Here is a 17,781-nt window from a genome sequence, read left to right as displayed (position 1 = left end):
ACTCGGGACTCAGGGATGACTTCCTGGAGCATGTGATGCCTTGAGTGGTAAGAGAGTTCGCGAGTGAAGATAGGTGGGGAGAGGCATTTCAGGCAGACAAAAGGGAAAGAAAAATAGGAATGGGATGTGAAACAGAATAGTATCTGCTGGGGCAACATCAAGCTAGAGGAAAGTGCAAGATACGGAAGTAGTGAGAGAATGTGAAGGTATTAGTCACCTACTGCTGCATAATAAATGACTCCAGCATTTTTGACTTAAAGCAGCAATCACGTATCATCTTAAAGTTTCTGTAGTTCAGGAATTTGGGAGCAGCTTACCTGGGAGATTCTACTTCAGGTTCTCTTATGAGGTTGCAGTCGAGGTGTTGGCCAGGGCTGCAGTTAGCTGAAGTTTTGAATGAGACTAGAGGATTCACTTCTAAGCCCAATCACATGGCTACCCACTGGACATCTCAGATCTTCACCACATGAACCTCTCTATAGAGTTGCTCGTGGAATGGCAATGGGCATTCCCCAGAACAAGTAAAGTGAGAGGGAGGAGAGGGAAGGGGAAAGGTTTTGGAAAAGGGGGAGGGAGAGAAGGAGAAAAGCTGCAGTGCCTAATCGTGGAAGTGGCATACTATTTCTTCTGCCATATTCTATTATTATTATTATTATTATTTTTGCGCTACGTGGGCCTCTCACTGTTGTGGCCTCTCCCGTTGTGGAGCACAGGCTCTGGACACGCAGGCTCAGCGGCCATGGCTCACGGGCCCAGCCGCTCTGCGGCATGTGGGATCCTCCCGGACCAGGGCACGAACCCATGTCCCCTGCATCGGCAGACGGACTCTCAACCACTGCGCCACCAGGGAAGCCCCATATTCTATTATTGATCACACAGACAAACCCTTGGTATGATATGAGAGAGAATTACACAAATGCCTGAATACCAGGAGATGGGGTTCACTGGGGTCCACCTTGAAGGCTGGTTAGTGCAATGAACTGGGAAGGAAAGGTAAGATCTGGCCATTGGGGGACCATGCTAAGAAGTTAAATTTGATTCTCTGGCTTGTGCTTTTCAAACTGCTCTGAGGAACCTCACAGATATATATCAGCCAGGGAGGCATGGAGGTAGGGAGTTGAGATAGCAGGGATCCTCCATTCCCTGCGATCAGAACAGCCCAGGCTGGAATTGTTTCATATAATGGAGATTCAAGAAAGGTTTCACTTTAGTATTGAGTTTAGAAGCTTAAGAGTGTTTGATAATTACTGTTTTAGGCAGTGAGTAGCCATTGAAGGTTTCACACGGGGGAATATATGCTCAGATTGAATGGTGTGTGTAGATTTAATGGGGAAATTGCAGGGGGGGCTGGGATTCCAGACAGGCAGCTCTTGCAGTTGTACTAGTAAGAGAATATGGGGCCAAAACCAGTGCAGTGGTCGTAGGAGTGGAGAGGAGGACCAAATGCAATAACTATTTATGAAGTAAAATCATCCAGATGTAGCGATTGATAAATTTTGGGGGCATAAGAGCAAGGAAAAGATTAGAACAAGCCCCCGGTCTCTGAACTCCTCAGGTGCATTGAGTGGCCATCCCCTGATACCAGGAATGAAAAAGAAGCAGGATTGGAAGGTAGTATGTTGAGTTCACTTTTGCTCCTGTTAAATTTGAGATACTCTCCTGGCTAGAATTGTTTAGAACAGCAGTTGTTTACATAGGCCAGAACCCAAAGGTAGACATTAGGCCACTTAGCATACTTCCTATTTCCTTGAGTCATGGTTTAGTTTTCCCTTTGTCAATTATCTAAGTTTCTCCTGCAATTTGCCCCCCATTTTTGTTTCTGACCCAGCATTTACCCCCCTGGTTTTAACAGTGAAGAATCCCCTTCCTCAGGTTGGTTACTTCTTACGCTTTGGCTGCTATGGATATAAGGCCCCTTGTAGCTGAGGTTGTTACAGCAGGTGGAAATGACCCCCTGAAAAAGCACAGTGTCGGAAAACTTTAAGGCTGGGTAGTATTCTTTTCTCTCAGGATGAGGAATTTTGACATCTGAGGTTTAATGAAATCCAGCAAATGGATGCTGAGGAGGCTGCTCTATTCTCACAGGATTAGGACAGTGGGTTTTCCTTTTTAAAACTACATACAAAGGTACATCTCTATAGGAAATCTTATTCCTTAGGAATTATTGGTTGTGCCCACCAGCACCGACCTCACCCGCCCCACCCCCCAAAAAAGAAATGTCCAAGCAGATTTAATTTTACTATATATATATATATATATATATATATATATATATATATATATATTGGAATCTGTGACAGTCTTGTGAATCTTAATGGGCTGCTTTTATGGCTGATTTTCAGAATTGTAGTAGTTTCCCATCATCTTCCTTAGTATTATTTTCATTAAAAATTCCATTAGCTTTAAAAAATCAATGTAATCATTCAGTAGTAATTAATTCTTACCAATCTTGCAAAGGAAAGATGAATTAACAAAACTTCGAAATGTTAAAATGGGTAAAAAGAGGGAGTTCCCTGGTGGTCCAGTGTTTAGGACTTGGCGCTTTCACTGCCAAGGGCCCAGGTTTGATCCCTGGACAGGGAACTAAGATCTCACAAGCGGCGCAGCATGGCCAGAAAAAAAAAAAAAAAAAAGTGTAAAAGAGTTGTGTGGTTAACGGAACTAGGAGAGATGTCAGTATATAATGGATGGAGGGCTGGGCTCTGGCAGCTGGCCGACCCAAATGCCCATCCCAGTTCTCCCCAAACTAGCTGTGCGGCCTTAGGCAGATGACTTAAATGTTTAATCTAAAATACACTGTCTGTAAAGTAGGGACAATCGTAAAAAGTTAATAATTTTGCCAGCCTTGTAGGGTTGCGGCGAGTAAATGAGATAATAGGTGTGTCATCCTAGTAAAGTGCTTGGCACACAGTGAATGCTCACTATACGCATACTTGTTAGTATCAGTATTATTAAAGGTGGTAAGGATTCCTTTAAGGATATGTCACATGAGTCAGATTCCAGATTTGAATGTCTTCCAGAATCCTGAGAGGTTTTGGAAGAGTTAGTATGAGTTAATATCTGGCATTGTCTTAAATTCTCCCCCTTTTAAAATTCAAAAGAGGCTCATGTGTGATTGATGCTAGGGGGCATGGGGCAAGGCGGGTAAATGAGGATTAGTTTAATTAAGTGTGCTCATCACCATTCTAGTAAGACCTTAATGTTTAGATTTGTATAGAAGAGAGAACATCATATTTTGAAGACAAAGAGGGGAGACCCTGTTTCTATATAACATTGATTCTAACTTCATGCTATACAAAATACTAAAAATTAAGGCCCTGGCATGTTTTCAGCCTGCACTCTGATGTGTATAGTTGTAAGAAGATAGTTGTACAATGGATATCAGTGAAAAATGTTATACTCATAACTTATGTAGTTAGTGGCACAGAATTTTCTATACTTTTTTAGAATGTTTTAAAAAAATTCTTCCTGTAAATTAGCTCAAAACTTTAGTTTAGTGCAATTAAAAATATTCATACTTCACTTTTGGTGGCCATGCATAAGCATCATGAAATTGGTCTGGCAGTAATAGAGACTCGGGTGATAAATGGTTTGGAGTTCATTTAAATGTGGGAGATTCGTACTTTTGTTTTCTAGGGGTAAAGAGTCTAGCAAAATGCATTTGTGCAACAAATGACCACAAAGACAGTTGGCTATTTTTATAGTGCGCCAAACATTAAAGCGATGTATACTTAACGTGGACACGTTAGTGTTAGTGAGTCTTTACTATGTTCCCATCTTCTGCTGTGCATTGTGAGGGTACAAAGAAGTGTGAATCATGAACCCTATTTACAAAGGGTCTTACTGCGCACTTGGTGAACAAAACACATGTACCTGAAAAAGTAATATTGTTATCATTAAGTGGTGGAATTGCTAATATAAGCGATACGTTCTATGAATGTCCAGAGAAGGGAGTGGGAGAGGAGCTGGCAGGGGAAGCCTTGTGGAAGACGCCCGAGGTGAACTCCACACAGAGAGGCCATGACAAAAATGAACAGGATGAGGTGAGGGTGGGATGCTAGGGCAAGATGGGGCATCCTAGGTAGGGAATTGCTGATGGAGAAAAAGACTTTGAGTTAAAATTTTGATATCTCATCCAGAAAATAATTTCTTAAGCAGTAGCACTGTGTCACAGAGTGTGCAAGAGTTCAAGCAGAGCACAGTGCCTATAAAAGTGCTGTAGGTGTGCACAAAACAAAGGAACCATGAGGATAGTTACTAACCAGGAAAAAGAAAACTGTGTCTACATTAGGTTGTTCTGTGAGTAGCTTGAACAGAATCAAGTAGGGTAGCATCTGTGAACACCTGCTGAGAAGTGAGTACTCCTCTAAGAGAACGTAACCTGCGTGGACCACCGTGGGAAGTTTCTCCATTCATCAGAAATACACTGAGCTTGTCTCCATGACACTGCATTTGATAGTAGTATCTTTTACCCAATGCTTTTGTTAAAATGTCGTGCAGTGTCTTCAGACTTGATTTTCATTTAAGTTTTATTCTTATTATGCTATGAGGCTTTGGTGCTTATCGAATGTAAATTTTCTCCAGTGAAGGAAGAAATTATTAGCACGGCTATTAATAGTCTGATGAAAAGTCTTATTGCTTCTTAAAATTTATATTTTCATGGTGATTGACAATCGCTAATTAGTTAATCCTCTGCCTGTGCTCCTGAGGTAGGTCAATATTATCTCCTTTAGAAAATGAGAAGATTGAGAAATCAGGGTCTTCAGTGATTTTCCCCACAACCGATTTCTGTACTGACATGACAAAAATAGAGTTTACTCTTAAACATTTTTATTTTAGTTAACAGAATATCTTTGTGTTGAATGATTGACCACCTGAGATACCTTTTTTTCTCTTCACTGTGCATTTAAAAAGCCATTTATAGCAAGTGGGAGTTTGGGCCCCCAAATGTAGATTTGATCTGTAGGCGTACCATTTGATTGATGGTAGACTTTGGACAAATCTGTAAGCTTTATAAATATGTATAACAGAAGAACCCTAAATAACAGCAGCCTGAAGTAGAAAGAAGTTTATTTCTTGCTTATATATGGGAATTCTAGAGATGAGCAATCTAGAGCTGGTTTTCTTTCTTGGTGCTGTGCTTCTCAGCACGTGGCTGCCATTGTGAAGCAGGCCATTCTGGCTGCTGGCGTTCATGTCATCATGTCCAGATGGAGGGCAGGAAAAGAGAAGATGGAAGACATAACAGAACTTCCAGTCTGAGTTGGCTCCTTTTAAGCAGCCTTCCCATAAACCCCATACAGTAATTCCACTCACGTCTCATTGGGATGGAAGAATGGATTTTTTTTTTTTTTTTTGCGGTACGCGGGCCTCTCACTGTTGTGGCCTCTCCCGCTGCGGAGCACAGGCTCCGGACGTGCAGGCTCAGCGGCCATGGCTCACAGGCCCAGCCGCTCCGCGGCATGTGGGATCTTCCCGGACCAGGGCACGAACCCATGTCCCCTGCATCGGCGGGCAGACTCTCAACCACTGCGCCACCAGGGAAGCCCAAGAATGGATTTTGAGGTAGGCAGTTGACACCATCTCTCACACAATTAACATATTTGAATATTTGGATTTTGTGTTATTTTGTATGACTGGTGATATTTCTCTCTTCCAATATCATGTATAATTTAGAATACCAGCTAAAACATAAGAGCCTTTTAAACTCCCAACATGGACAGAACCTTCTTCTCTGGTTGACAGCCTATATTCTTTAATTATTTAGCAAATAGCACATCAGATTTTCCAATGGAGAAACTGTTTTTGAATCCAGGGCAGAACTGCAATCTAGGACTCTGTGCTTTGTCCACCTTGATTCTTTGTTTTGAATGTCGGTATTCCTATAGAGAAAAATAAGGAAACATATCTTTATTAGAGCAGAAGTCCTTAATACAACCACATCAGGCATGGTATGGATATGACCCCAGGGAGTATTTTCCAAAACATGGTACAGCACGTGGAACTTCTGTGTACCCAACCAACTTCAACACCATCCTGTTTAACCCCAGAAACTACATTTTCCGTGAATGCATCATAAAATATGCTCCATTCTGTGTGTGTCCTGGAACGTAGTGGTCAATTAAATAAGAGGTATGTCACCCACCTGCCTTTTGGATGTGACATATCACCTAGGTGCTGCTAGTGTGCCATTGCTAGCTTGTGGCATGGACCTGCCCAGGCCATCGGCCATCACTGAAGAGCTGGTGTGCAACATGCCTGCTTCTTCACCACATGCATATCACATGCTTCCCACTGCTGCCATGCACCCTTCTCTCTTCTCTCATCTCCCTTCTTCTCCACGGCCTCTCCCAGCATCTACAAACAAATAGGTGGTATAAAAAGTATGCTAGATAATCTATACAAATGGAGGGGCTGTAGAAGACAGAAGTTTTCCATCTGGTGTTGAGTCATGCAAGGTTAGCACTAAGAAGACCCTTAGAGTTCATCTGGTCTCACTTCCTTGTTATGGAACAGAAAATCCAGACACACTGTCACTTAGCAATCTACTGGCCCTGCCAAGACTTGGACATCGAGCTTCTGACTCCAAGTCCAGTGTTAGTTTTGAAACCAGTTGTTTCATCAAGATGAAATGAATGATGGATCACACCACAAGCCATTACCCTAAAGCAATTCCACGTTGAATAACGGCTTTTTAGGGGGTGGTACCCTTGCCTTCTTCAGGTGGACATCTTTTTTGTGTCCAGAAGTTGTACCAGATACTTACCTGTAAGTGAATGGACTCTATAAATAAACCTCCCTGTCCCTCCACCCACCCCCAACTTGAGTATTTCTCCATTTACTAGCTGTGACCCATTTGGGGGGGAACATGCAGAGAGGAAAAACCTGCTGATTTCTGTGAAGGAGGACTCCTGCCCATGGGGACTTGTACCAGCAACATGCAGGCTGCATCACGTCCTTTGGATGGACAGGCTGTGAACTTGGTTTTAGGTCGCCATTTTGGAATGAAAGAGTGCTTTGTGGTTGTCTCATTGCAGTCCTTGATGTTATTACGGAAAATGATCTACCTGCCAAGTCTCTTCAATTGGAGGTGATTCTGTGTCTTGGGTAGAAGGTATAGAAGGGTAATATCCTCCTTCTCAGTTGCTTCTTGGTTTTTAGTTGTCATACCAGGTGTTACCTGTGCTGCCTAAGTCCTTGTCAGTTTTCCTGCTCTACTGGATATTTTTAGATTTCTCCAACCCTGTATGAGATCCCTTTCCAGTTTTTAATAAACCTCTGATAGGCCCCTTGTGTATATCTGAGAAAGTCCATAAAACCAGGTATAGATATGATGGAAGAAAAAGTAAGTTCCAACTGCCAGTGGCTCATGTTTGCTAATTGGAAAGGTTATGGGCACTTTCAAAATAAAACCAAGTTTATAAATGCTCTCTATAGTATAGCTGTTACATTTTTAGAGAATTAAATGTACGTTGTGTCATAGGAAACCATTACCCACCTTTGTGCTTGCAATGCTCAGGAGAAACATAAATGTTTCTCACCATTGTTTGATGTTTTCAAATTATTAATATGTATACATCGTTAAGGGTGGGAAAGTGTTTAAAGAATCAAAGAGAGGAAGAGAGGAACAGAAAGTTTTCAATATCAGGAGCATATACCTTTTTAATATCTTGGCCGAAATTAAATATTTGTAAATGTTTTTGAGGAACTTTAATATTTTTATTATAACTTTCAAAATTTGCAGTAGCTCCTTCATTTAAGTTTGCTCTGGAGAGATTTTATGATCTTTCTAATACCTCCAAAACTTTTAATAATAAGAGATGTAAACACATACCCAAATGAGAATATTCTCATTTATACACTCTTAGATCAAAACATATATTTTCAAAATAACCATTCCTGGGACTTCCCTGGCGGTCCAGTGGTTAAGACTTTGCCTTCCAGTGCAGCGGGTGCATATTCTATACCTGGTCGGGGAGGTAAGATCCCACATGCTTTGCAGACAAAAAACCAAAACATAAAACAGAAGCAATATTGTAACAAATTCAATAGACTCTTTAAAAATGGTCCACATAAAAAAAATCTTTAAAAAAAATAACCATTCCTATTATATTGCCATATTATGTGTCTGTGTAAGTCAGCATATCATAATATTGCTTTAGTAAAGTATTTTTGATATTTTTCATTTATTTTTGGGTACTGAACTACCATAAAAGTTAGTGGCTTAAAAATGATAACAATTTATTACTTTTAAAGATTCTTTGGGTTGACTGGTGGATCTCCTGGTTTTCATGAGGTTGACCTGGAGGTCCACGTGTCTGGTCCTGGCTGCACCTTGGAGCTTAGCTAGGGCTGTTCAAGGGCTGTGTGGGGCCTCGGCTCTCCCCCTCTTATGTGGTTGCTTTGGCTTCTCACAGCAGGAGCCTGAGTTCCAAGGAGTGCTCCAAGGTATCAATTTCCATATCTTGATGCTCAGGCTCAGAAATAACACACCATCTTATTCTACTGGTTAACAGAAGTTCCAGGTCCAGCTCAGATTCAAGAGGAAGGGAAACCAACTCAACTTTCCGACGACGAAATAGGAAGGTCACCGGTGCAAAAGAACATATGGGCTGGGAGTTGTTGCATCCTTGGGAAGCACAACCTACTATAGAAACCCAAGTCTGTCTTATTAGCACTTCTTTTCTTCGAAGTGTGTCATGCAATTTTAATTGATCTTTTGCTTCAAAGTGAGAAATCGGAAGCAAGAATTTATACAAAATAATTTCTTAAACTGTAGCTCATTTTCTCCTTGTAGCATGGGGTCCTTAATGTCCTAATCCTATTGTCATATGTCATTGGGAATCTTTATTTATTAAAGAAACATTAGTCAAATATGGAGGTTTCTCACCCTGGACAATTGCTTTATGAAAGACCTTACAGTGTTTTCCCCCATAATATTCTAAACCCAGTTAGGAGTAGAACACAGCGCAGTAATTAAGTGGCGTCTGAAGTATTTGTCTCCCAATGGCAGTACTACATAGTTTCCATAATTTTGAAGTTTATAATTCTGTCTGTATTCAGAATTCCTCACAGTTACTTTTCTTAATTTACCTCTTGCCTGTAGAAAATTTTAATTCTAAATAGTCTCTTTTTGTTGTTTGCTTTCACCCTATTCGCTTTCTCCACTACTGCTTCGTTGGACTTTGTAGTATAAACATGTTTGAAGCAGTCTAACTTGTGTTTTGTAAAGTTACAAGTTCATGCTCTGTATGTCTTCCTACCCAGACCTCACGTGGGCCAAGTCCTGGTAGATGCTAGGCAGAGGAAAACGGACCTTTCCTGATAGGGATGAGTCAGTTTCCTTCTGTATCAAGATGTTTACACATGGAGACAGATGCAGAGGATGACAAACCTGGATCATGTGACTGTTAGATTGTTTTTCTTTGCTGGATTTCCACGTGGGAAGTGGTGGGAGCTGGAACTTTGCTGCTACTGCGCCCAGGATGTCCGCTGTCCAAGGTGTATCCACGTTTGTGGTCTGGTCATTTGGCCGGGAGCCAAGGCTGCATTGTTTAAGGGCAGGCTCACTCTTTAGATGAGCGATGTGATCCTTCATCTAGAGTGAAACTTTAGAATGTTTTAATTTCACTCAGCAAAGCCACACGTGTGTTCCAGTAACTACCTGTGAATTTGCTTCCAATCTTTGCAGCATAATAAGTTATTTCCTTCTCCAGTGCTTTTTTAATTTCGTCTTAAACCGACTAAGTCTAATATCTTGCCTTTCATGGTGATTATTTTTCCTAAAAATATAACAGGCCAATGCAATCCCTGGGGTGGAGCAGGGTCAGGGAAAGTCATATAAAGTGCCACTCTGAGCGCCCAGCTGTCCATTTTAAAACTGTGAAAATTTGAGGGGAAACTGAGTTCCAAAGACATCTTTAAAGAATAATAAAAGTCTTAGGGTTGTAGAGACTTGAGAGGGGTAGATCTTCATTTTCTCTGTGACAGACAGGGGAGCAGAAAGGATGTATAGTGTAATTGCACCTCTTTATTCGAGCCTTAGATTTGATTTAACAACAGCATCTGGAGAGAGATGTGCCCTAAGGAGCCAAAAGCCTAATCTCAAATTTATTCTGACCCAGTCCACATACCAAAACACAGAATATGTCTGAGAGATATTCTGGTTGTATGACTTTGTCCCATGTTCCTTAATGGGTAGAGATGTTTGATTATTACATCCTTTGGAAGAATGTGCAGATAAAATTGGTAGTCCAAAGGCTTTTGTATATTTTGTATTTTTGTGTGTGATTATACACATTTTTTTCCTCTGTGATCTAAGTGAAACTCAGGACTAACCTGTGCTTTCTGATCAGAATAACTCTGCAGTAATTAAGATAAGAAATTTTTCAAAACAATGAAAAGACTCTGTTTAACAGAACATTGCCATCTTTTCATCTAGAGTGAATGAATAATTGAGCGTGTTGTACCTCACCTGGGTTCTTGGTACATAGTGGTACCTCAGTAAACATTAAGTGAATGAATGAATATACTCATCTATGAATGACTCAGAAAGTCTAAGAGTGGGAAGGATTTCTACTCGAGGATTTTTACTAAGGATTTATGGAGATTGTTATAATAAAAAAAGGAAGGAAATGTCTGACATATCTAAATCTGACTTCTTGCAAAAGAAAGCATCAATATAGGGATGTCAAAAACAGAGCTTTTATCTCAGAATGGGTGGAGGAACTGTTGATTTCTTTCTATTTGCAGTTTCCCTCAAAGACCTGTGGTCTGTGTCCACTTTTTGACACAGTACAGCAGAGTAGGTATTCCATTTGGGCAGAACTTTCATGGTATTGCAATATTGTTATTTTCTGAAGTCATAGTGTGATCAGTATTATTTACATTCATGTTTTATATTTTCTAGTGGCAAATTATATTATAGTCATAGATTTTCAAAGCACTCCAGCAATGATTTCTTTTAATATCTTGATGAGACTAAATAAACAAATCAGGAAGGTTTTGATAAGAATTTTGAATGGATTTGCTGTAGCTTGAATCCTATAAATTGATTTTGGGTAAGCTATCACAGACCTCTGATTATGATTAGCACCTACTTACTCTAGTATCTGTTAGAAACACTGGATTCCAGGTATTTGTGCTTATTCTATTTAATATATTCATTAGTTTCTTAACTTTGATTTTATGTTATAGATTTTTTTGAAGGAATACCTATCTTAAGGAATGTGGGTCTTATTTTGTGTCCTTTTGAATTCATTATACATCTGTCATCTTTGATGTTACAGGGGAATCCAAGAGATACAAAGAAATGATTGCTGCTTGTAACCCTTTAAAATCCATAAGGTGACCACACATACACATCAAACAAGTACAGAAAAAATAAGAATTTTTTCATTCGTTCATTCAATACTTATTTTTTGAGCATCATCTATGTTCCAGGCACAGTTTCTTGAGAATACAGTGTTGAACAAGATAGGAAAAGTTTCTGCTTTCTAGGAACTTAATGTCTAGTGATTATAATTATGATTAAGCACAATAAAATATAAGGAGATATATCCTAGAGAATATAATTAAGCACCAAAATGTATAGTCAAGTCATGAGAGGTTATTGGGGTTCATCATGTTCCAGGAAGGTCTACTTCATGGCAAGGGAGACTTGAATTTGACCTTGAAGAAAAGAAGGTATTTGCAGAGATGGAGAGGAAGTTAGATGGGTACTTCAATGTAAACATCCCTCAGTGTGATCTGAGAAGGTCAAAACACTAAGGAAGAGTGTTTGTTCAAGGAAAATTCTCTGATCTGCTTTCCCATTCCATATACACCCCACCAACTTCCTGAGGTTTAAGTCTCGGGACCGTGAACAATAGAGTTCCATTTAGAATGAAGTATGACAGTGTTTTTGGAGACATAATCTCAGGTCCCAAATTTGCAGCAAGTCTAGGCAAATAGTAAATGTGCTACTTGCATATTTGAAATTGATGCTCAAAATGTGAAAATTCTCTACATGGAAGAATTGAAGTGTAACTTATAGTATTACCAAATAAAATAGTATCTAGAGAGGAGGGTAGTGGCAGTTAGCAGTAATTTCTCTTTGAGGAATTATACTTTTTGTACCTAGTGGTCTGTCAAATGGGATAGTATTACCAGCGATCATAGATGTACACAGTCTATTTTGTAAAGTTACAGGAGATACAAGGAAATGAAATAGAGTAAGAATGTAGTTTTTAAATCACAAGGTCTAAAACTGACTAGGGCCATTGAGAGACAAAGAGGAGAAGAGAGGGACTTACCTTCAGCTGTTTGCATGCTGTCTGTGCTTGTGCAGTGCTTTAAACCAAGGTAACAGGGATATGACAGAAGTAAAATTTCTTAGGCCACATACCCACATACCCACCAGGTTGGCAAAAAGTGTGACAGTTCTAAGTGTTGACAAGGATCTGGGGTAATGGGGAATTTCAGACCCTGCTGGTGGGAGTGTAAATTGGTAGAACCACTTTGGGAAAATGGTTTGACATTATCTATGTAAATGTAAAGATATGAAAACTCTATGATTCAGCAATTCCACTTCTCAATACCCTACAGAAACGTGTATGGGAGACATGTAATAGAATATTCACAGCAGCAGTGTCTGTAATAGTCAAAACTGGAAACAAGCCAGATGTCCAAGAAATAGCTAAATTGTGGGTATTCAAAGAATGGAATATTATCAGCAAGGAAAATGAATGAACTGTGGCTACACTCAACAAGATGAATACCTCCCACAAATGTAGAGTTGACTCAAGAAGTAAGACAACAAAGGATATATTCAGTATGAATCCATTCACATAGAGTTCAAAACTAGGCAAAACTGGACTATATGGTTTAAGGTTGTGTACAAAGGTGGGATAACAAAAAGCAAGAAAGGAAATCACTATCACAGAAGTCAGATTAGTAGCTGTCTTTAGCGTAGAGAGAATAGATGGGAATGGGGAGGAACAGATGGGACTTTCTAGGTGCTAGCAGTATTTGAGTTCTTGTGTAGTGTAGTTGTTTCATGAATGTTGTTTGTTGTTATTATTTAGGGTGCCCATCCGTTTTTCTGCACTTCGTTGTAAATATGTACACTGTATCAGTTTTTTTCGAAAAAGGAACTTTAGGTGAAAGAGAAAAAGATGTCACAGACAGCAGTACAGAAAGATTTATGCCCAAACCTGCTTCTCAAGATGTAAAGCAATTGTGCAAGAAGTGGAGATAGGTTTGCCACCGAATGTCCGTTGTTGTCACTTGCAAGTGTGACTTTCACATGGTGAAAAATATTTGCTACTAGTCTAATAATTAAAAAATAAAAAATGAAGGCCTGCTTTTTTTAGAGTTACAGAGGAAGAGGTCTGAGGCCTTTAGAATCAAATTTGGTAATTTGTAGCATAATTATTTTCCCATGCTTTATGCATCTTGATTGATTGATGCAATCTCTTGAATGATGTCTAGAAGCAAATCGACCAGAGGATCAGGAGAAAATTAACAGCAAGAAGAAAATGAGAATACTCGTCTTATCTAGAGAAACCAAGAAATTTTTATCACTTTTATTATTTTAAAATCATCATGAATTCCTCTTTAAGGGAAACCCTTAATAGTTCCCCAGTAGTAACAGCATTGCAGGGTATTACCCAGTAATGAAAGAGAATGTTAATAAAATCATTTCTTTTTTATGTTGATATGGATCAAAGTTGCAACTTCAAAATACCAATGATAAAAATGAACATTTTAAGATTCTAGGTTACTGCTTACCAAGGATAATATTCATTAACTAGAGTTCACTTCTCATGCTCTGGATTAAAGAAATTATTTGCAAGCAAATAAGAAAAATGTATCTTTAATTTGCTAATCGTAAAGCACTACTTTTTGGAAAAAGTGTTGTGTCTTAAAAATGGATCTTTAATTTAAATCATGTGGCAGTCGTAAAATATCCTCTGGTGGAGGCTTTAGAGGAATGGCTTCAAGGTTGTATCATGTACAAGAAACTATGAAAGCCCCATTTGCTAAAAGCAAATTGCCAAATTGATTTGTTTTCCAGATAAAGCCATATAATACTATTTAAATACCTGAAATATAAAAAGTGAAGACTAATAAAACAGCCAAATATTCCACTGTAGAGCATAAAATTTCCAAGTGTTTTGAAGAGTATCATAAATACCTATCTTAAGAAGCTCAATTAAAGTTTGGAAGTAATAATTTTGTTGTCAAATCTCTAAAGAGCTGCAAGAGTGTGATCACCTTGAGGTAGAATCCAGAAAAGCTAGTTTTAAATATTGTACTCCTGGAGCAATGATTGATTGATTCTCTAGTGTAAATTTCTTGGTGATGTCTGTTTAGAGACCTTTGAGAAATTGCAGGGTGTGTGTGTGTGTGTGTGTGTGTGTGTGTGTGTGTGTACACATGAACAGGAAAATCTGTTAGTGCTGTAACAACTCTTTTTGGAGCCCTCATCTGGGCAGAAGGTGAAGGAGTGTTTAGTGATAAATTCTGTGATGGAAGGTAACTTAACAGTGGAAAGTGATTATGTAGATAATTTTTCTTTAATTATTGATTAAAATGATTACTAAGCAACAGTATATCCAGAGCTTTTCCACTGTATTTTATGTTCTATCTGTCCTCCCTAATTTATTCCTTCAATTGAGAAAACTAAAATTTCGACTGAGAAATAAAAGCAAAATACACCAAAAAGAAACCACTGGGCAAGTAGACTTGGAAGTGACCTTGGCGATCATTTAATACAGTGGATTCAGGCTGTGCTTTGGGAAGTCTAGGAATTCCAACAGTTTGAGAAGGAGAGAAGGGTGGAGCTGGGGGTTGTGGTGGGGTGGGCTCGGAGCATCCCACCTTGGATTCATACCGCATGGTTTTTATCACTTTTATTTGTCTTGGACCTTCCGCTTAATATTTTGTTTGAAGAACAAGTAGACAAAAATAGTTTGAAGGCCACCGCTTTAGTTCCTAATCCCCTCACCTCCTGCTTTCACGTTTGAGTAATCTGGGGTGAAGCTGTAGCCTCTCTAAGGTTCCATGGCTGGTAGTGGCAGAAACAAGAACAGAAGCTATATGTTCATGTCTAATGGGGCTGTTTCCCTGACCACATTGATAACATTCTGTTTCCTGGTACCTGTACCCACCTACTATATAGTGTGTTTCTTAATGATAATACATTATTTAACATCTTTCATATCCACTTCTCTGTACCTGTGCACAGGTAGTCACGTAAGGGACACAAGAGGAGACACAGTTAGGCATGATGTTATCAGAAAGCTGTGGAGAGGTTTTAAAATACCACCGTGGGGGAGTTTGTTGGAAGAGTCTTTTCTGTGGAGATGCTCCATTATTGTGCCCTGATGTTAGGGCATTTTGCGTCAAGTATAAGTGCCATGACATGGTGCATGATGGTTATTAAGAGGCCCAGAGCTTGAAAAACTATGAAGTTGGGAATATTCTCACAGTAAATGTATAAGATTCACTGGAATACAGAGTCTGACATCTGAGTCAGCATCATAGTTTTATGAGATACAACAAAAAATGGGAAAGGGGCAAGTGACATGCATAAATGTTAGTAGCCACGCTCATCTTAGTTCAAGCCAAAGACACGTTATTGATTTTTCCAGGGAAAATAATATGTAGCCGTTTAAGAAAATTGCCTTAGATGACACTACTTTTTCTCCTATATTTCCTTTGTTTTTCCCTCCATTTTTTCTTTTCTCCCTCTTGATAAGTATTAATCAAGTGTGTAGTATGTGCCAGTACTATTCAGGTACTAAAATCTTTTTGTACCAAAAGAAGTAGAAACAATTTTTGTTGTCATTGTTGTTTGTTTGTTTGTTTTCTTGGTGAAGTGATTGGAACTTCCAAATCACTGGGGTAAAAGCATCTTCAGTCTCAAACACTTTCCAAGCACAGTTGTACCTAGAGAGGGTGTTGATTATTGTACTCTGGAAACTCAAAAATTCCACTTTTTCTCCCGTTTCCTCAATTGAAAAATGGAAATACCACCTGCAGGGGCTCGTGTTGTTTAACTAATTGCCAAGGTGGCACGCCAAGGGCTTGATGAGAAGGGTGGTAGCCGTCAACTGACAGTGGAATTGTCTGTAGGAGTTGTGGTGTTTATTGACTCAGGGGTCTTTGGGTGTTTAAAGACAGTTTTCACCTGTATTTTTCCTGATGGAAGATGAGCCTTCTAGCTGAACTAATTGCTTATCGGGAAAATCAACTTTCTCTGAATTAACTCTAAATTATTGGAGTCCCATGTCTGAAGCTCAAAATTGTAATTTACTCTTGCGAGGCTGTGTTCAATCCCACTACCTTTACTTCTGAGTGACCATACCAAGGGATATTGTCAAATAAGATGATTACATTCAAACATTCCGTATGAGAACCTGGGGAGGCTTTCATCAACCAAAATGTTGATATGGAACATTTATTCATTTTGTTGCACGTAATTGATATTTTCTTCAAAGGAGTGTGGAAACGCTCACTTCAATGAAATGCTTGCACTTCTGTATGTTTTCACTTTAGATAGAGGGTAAAATGGAGAATTTGGTGTTGGCAGTGGACGACTTTCAATGAGAAAAATTTCATTGGGGCATTATTTACGGTTGAATGTGAAAGAAAGAGCCTAAATTTCTTATCATTTAATTATGTCTTGGTAGAATTCCATGATGGAGCCTCAACATTTTGGCAAGGCTATTAATAGTTGTAGTAAAGTGACTAATGTCTCTTTTTTACCAGTAGTTTCATGACTGGCCTTCCCTCAGGCACTCCACAAAGCTTTATGTTTCTTCTAAATCAAATGTGAGTACTGTAAACAAAATGGGCTATAGTGACAGGAATGAATTCACTTATGTATTCATTCATTCAATGGTTCATCCTTCTATCCAAGAATGTGGCGTACTGTACATCAGACACTGAACTTGGTAGAAATGGCTCTAGTTAAAATTTGGTAGCAAACAGTGATATTTGCACCTCCCTGCCTACTCGTTTGCAGTCTGTATTCTGGGCTCCCCGTGAGAGGCCCAGGAAGAAGAGCAAAGAATGCCTATTTCACAGGTGTTAGTGCTTGGAATGATTGATGAAATTTAAATTTGGAATCAAACACCAGCTTTCTAAGGGGTTCATAATCATCCAGATCGTCTGATATTAACTCTTAGGTCAATGTGGGGTGGGGGGGGGCAAAGAACAGAATGGGTCTTTCTGAAGAAGGCCAAGAGCTAGGCCAGAATGTTCTGAATTTCAAGCTGCAGTTCATCTTGATATTGTTACGAATCAGGGCACCTCCTTCAGTTACTGTGGATGCTTATAAACTGCAGAGTGCATGCAGTTCATGAATTTGGCTGCTTTTCCGTAGCTGCTACGAAAATTGCAAACAAAATTGCTTTTCATTTTGCTTTGACAGGCAGTTTTAATTTTATTCATCATTTTAGCAAATTGTATAATATTTCAGTTGTGTGCGGCATCGCCTTTGTCTTTTTTTGCAGTATATTTATGCTGAAAATATGAAAACAACAATAAAGAAGACACCAATAATAGCGTCTTGTAGTAAAAAGGGCTTATTAAAAGGATATTTTCTGCCTGGGTGAAAAACTTCCTTGAACATGTCATAAATAGTTTATAACACACAGAGCTACATACACTTTTATTGTCTGTAGAAGTTGACTGTCTAGCTAGCCACATTTTTAAAATTAAAAAGTAATTTCCTGTCCATTTTGAATTTATATTTTGTTTACCCAGACCTTGTTCTAGTCTAATTAGACAATG

The 17,781-nt window shown here is 39.2% G+C and overlaps 1 protein-coding gene across 6 annotated transcripts in view; it reads left to right on the top strand.

Moving 5' to 3' along the window:
* ZNF521 (zinc finger protein 521) overlaps positions 1-17,781 on the top strand; it is a 292,592-nt gene that overhangs the window by 44,963 nt on the left and 229,848 nt on the right. The window lies entirely within an intron of this gene.

This window comes from Mesoplodon mirus (genome assembly GCF_964341445.2).
Source record: "Mesoplodon mirus genome assembly, chromosome: 13".
In the NCBI taxonomy this organism is placed as follows: Eukaryota; Metazoa; Chordata; class Mammalia; order Artiodactyla; family Ziphiidae; genus Mesoplodon; species Mesoplodon mirus.
Note: the sequence above shows the minus strand (reverse complement) of the source record. Positions and strands in the feature narration are given on the sequence as shown.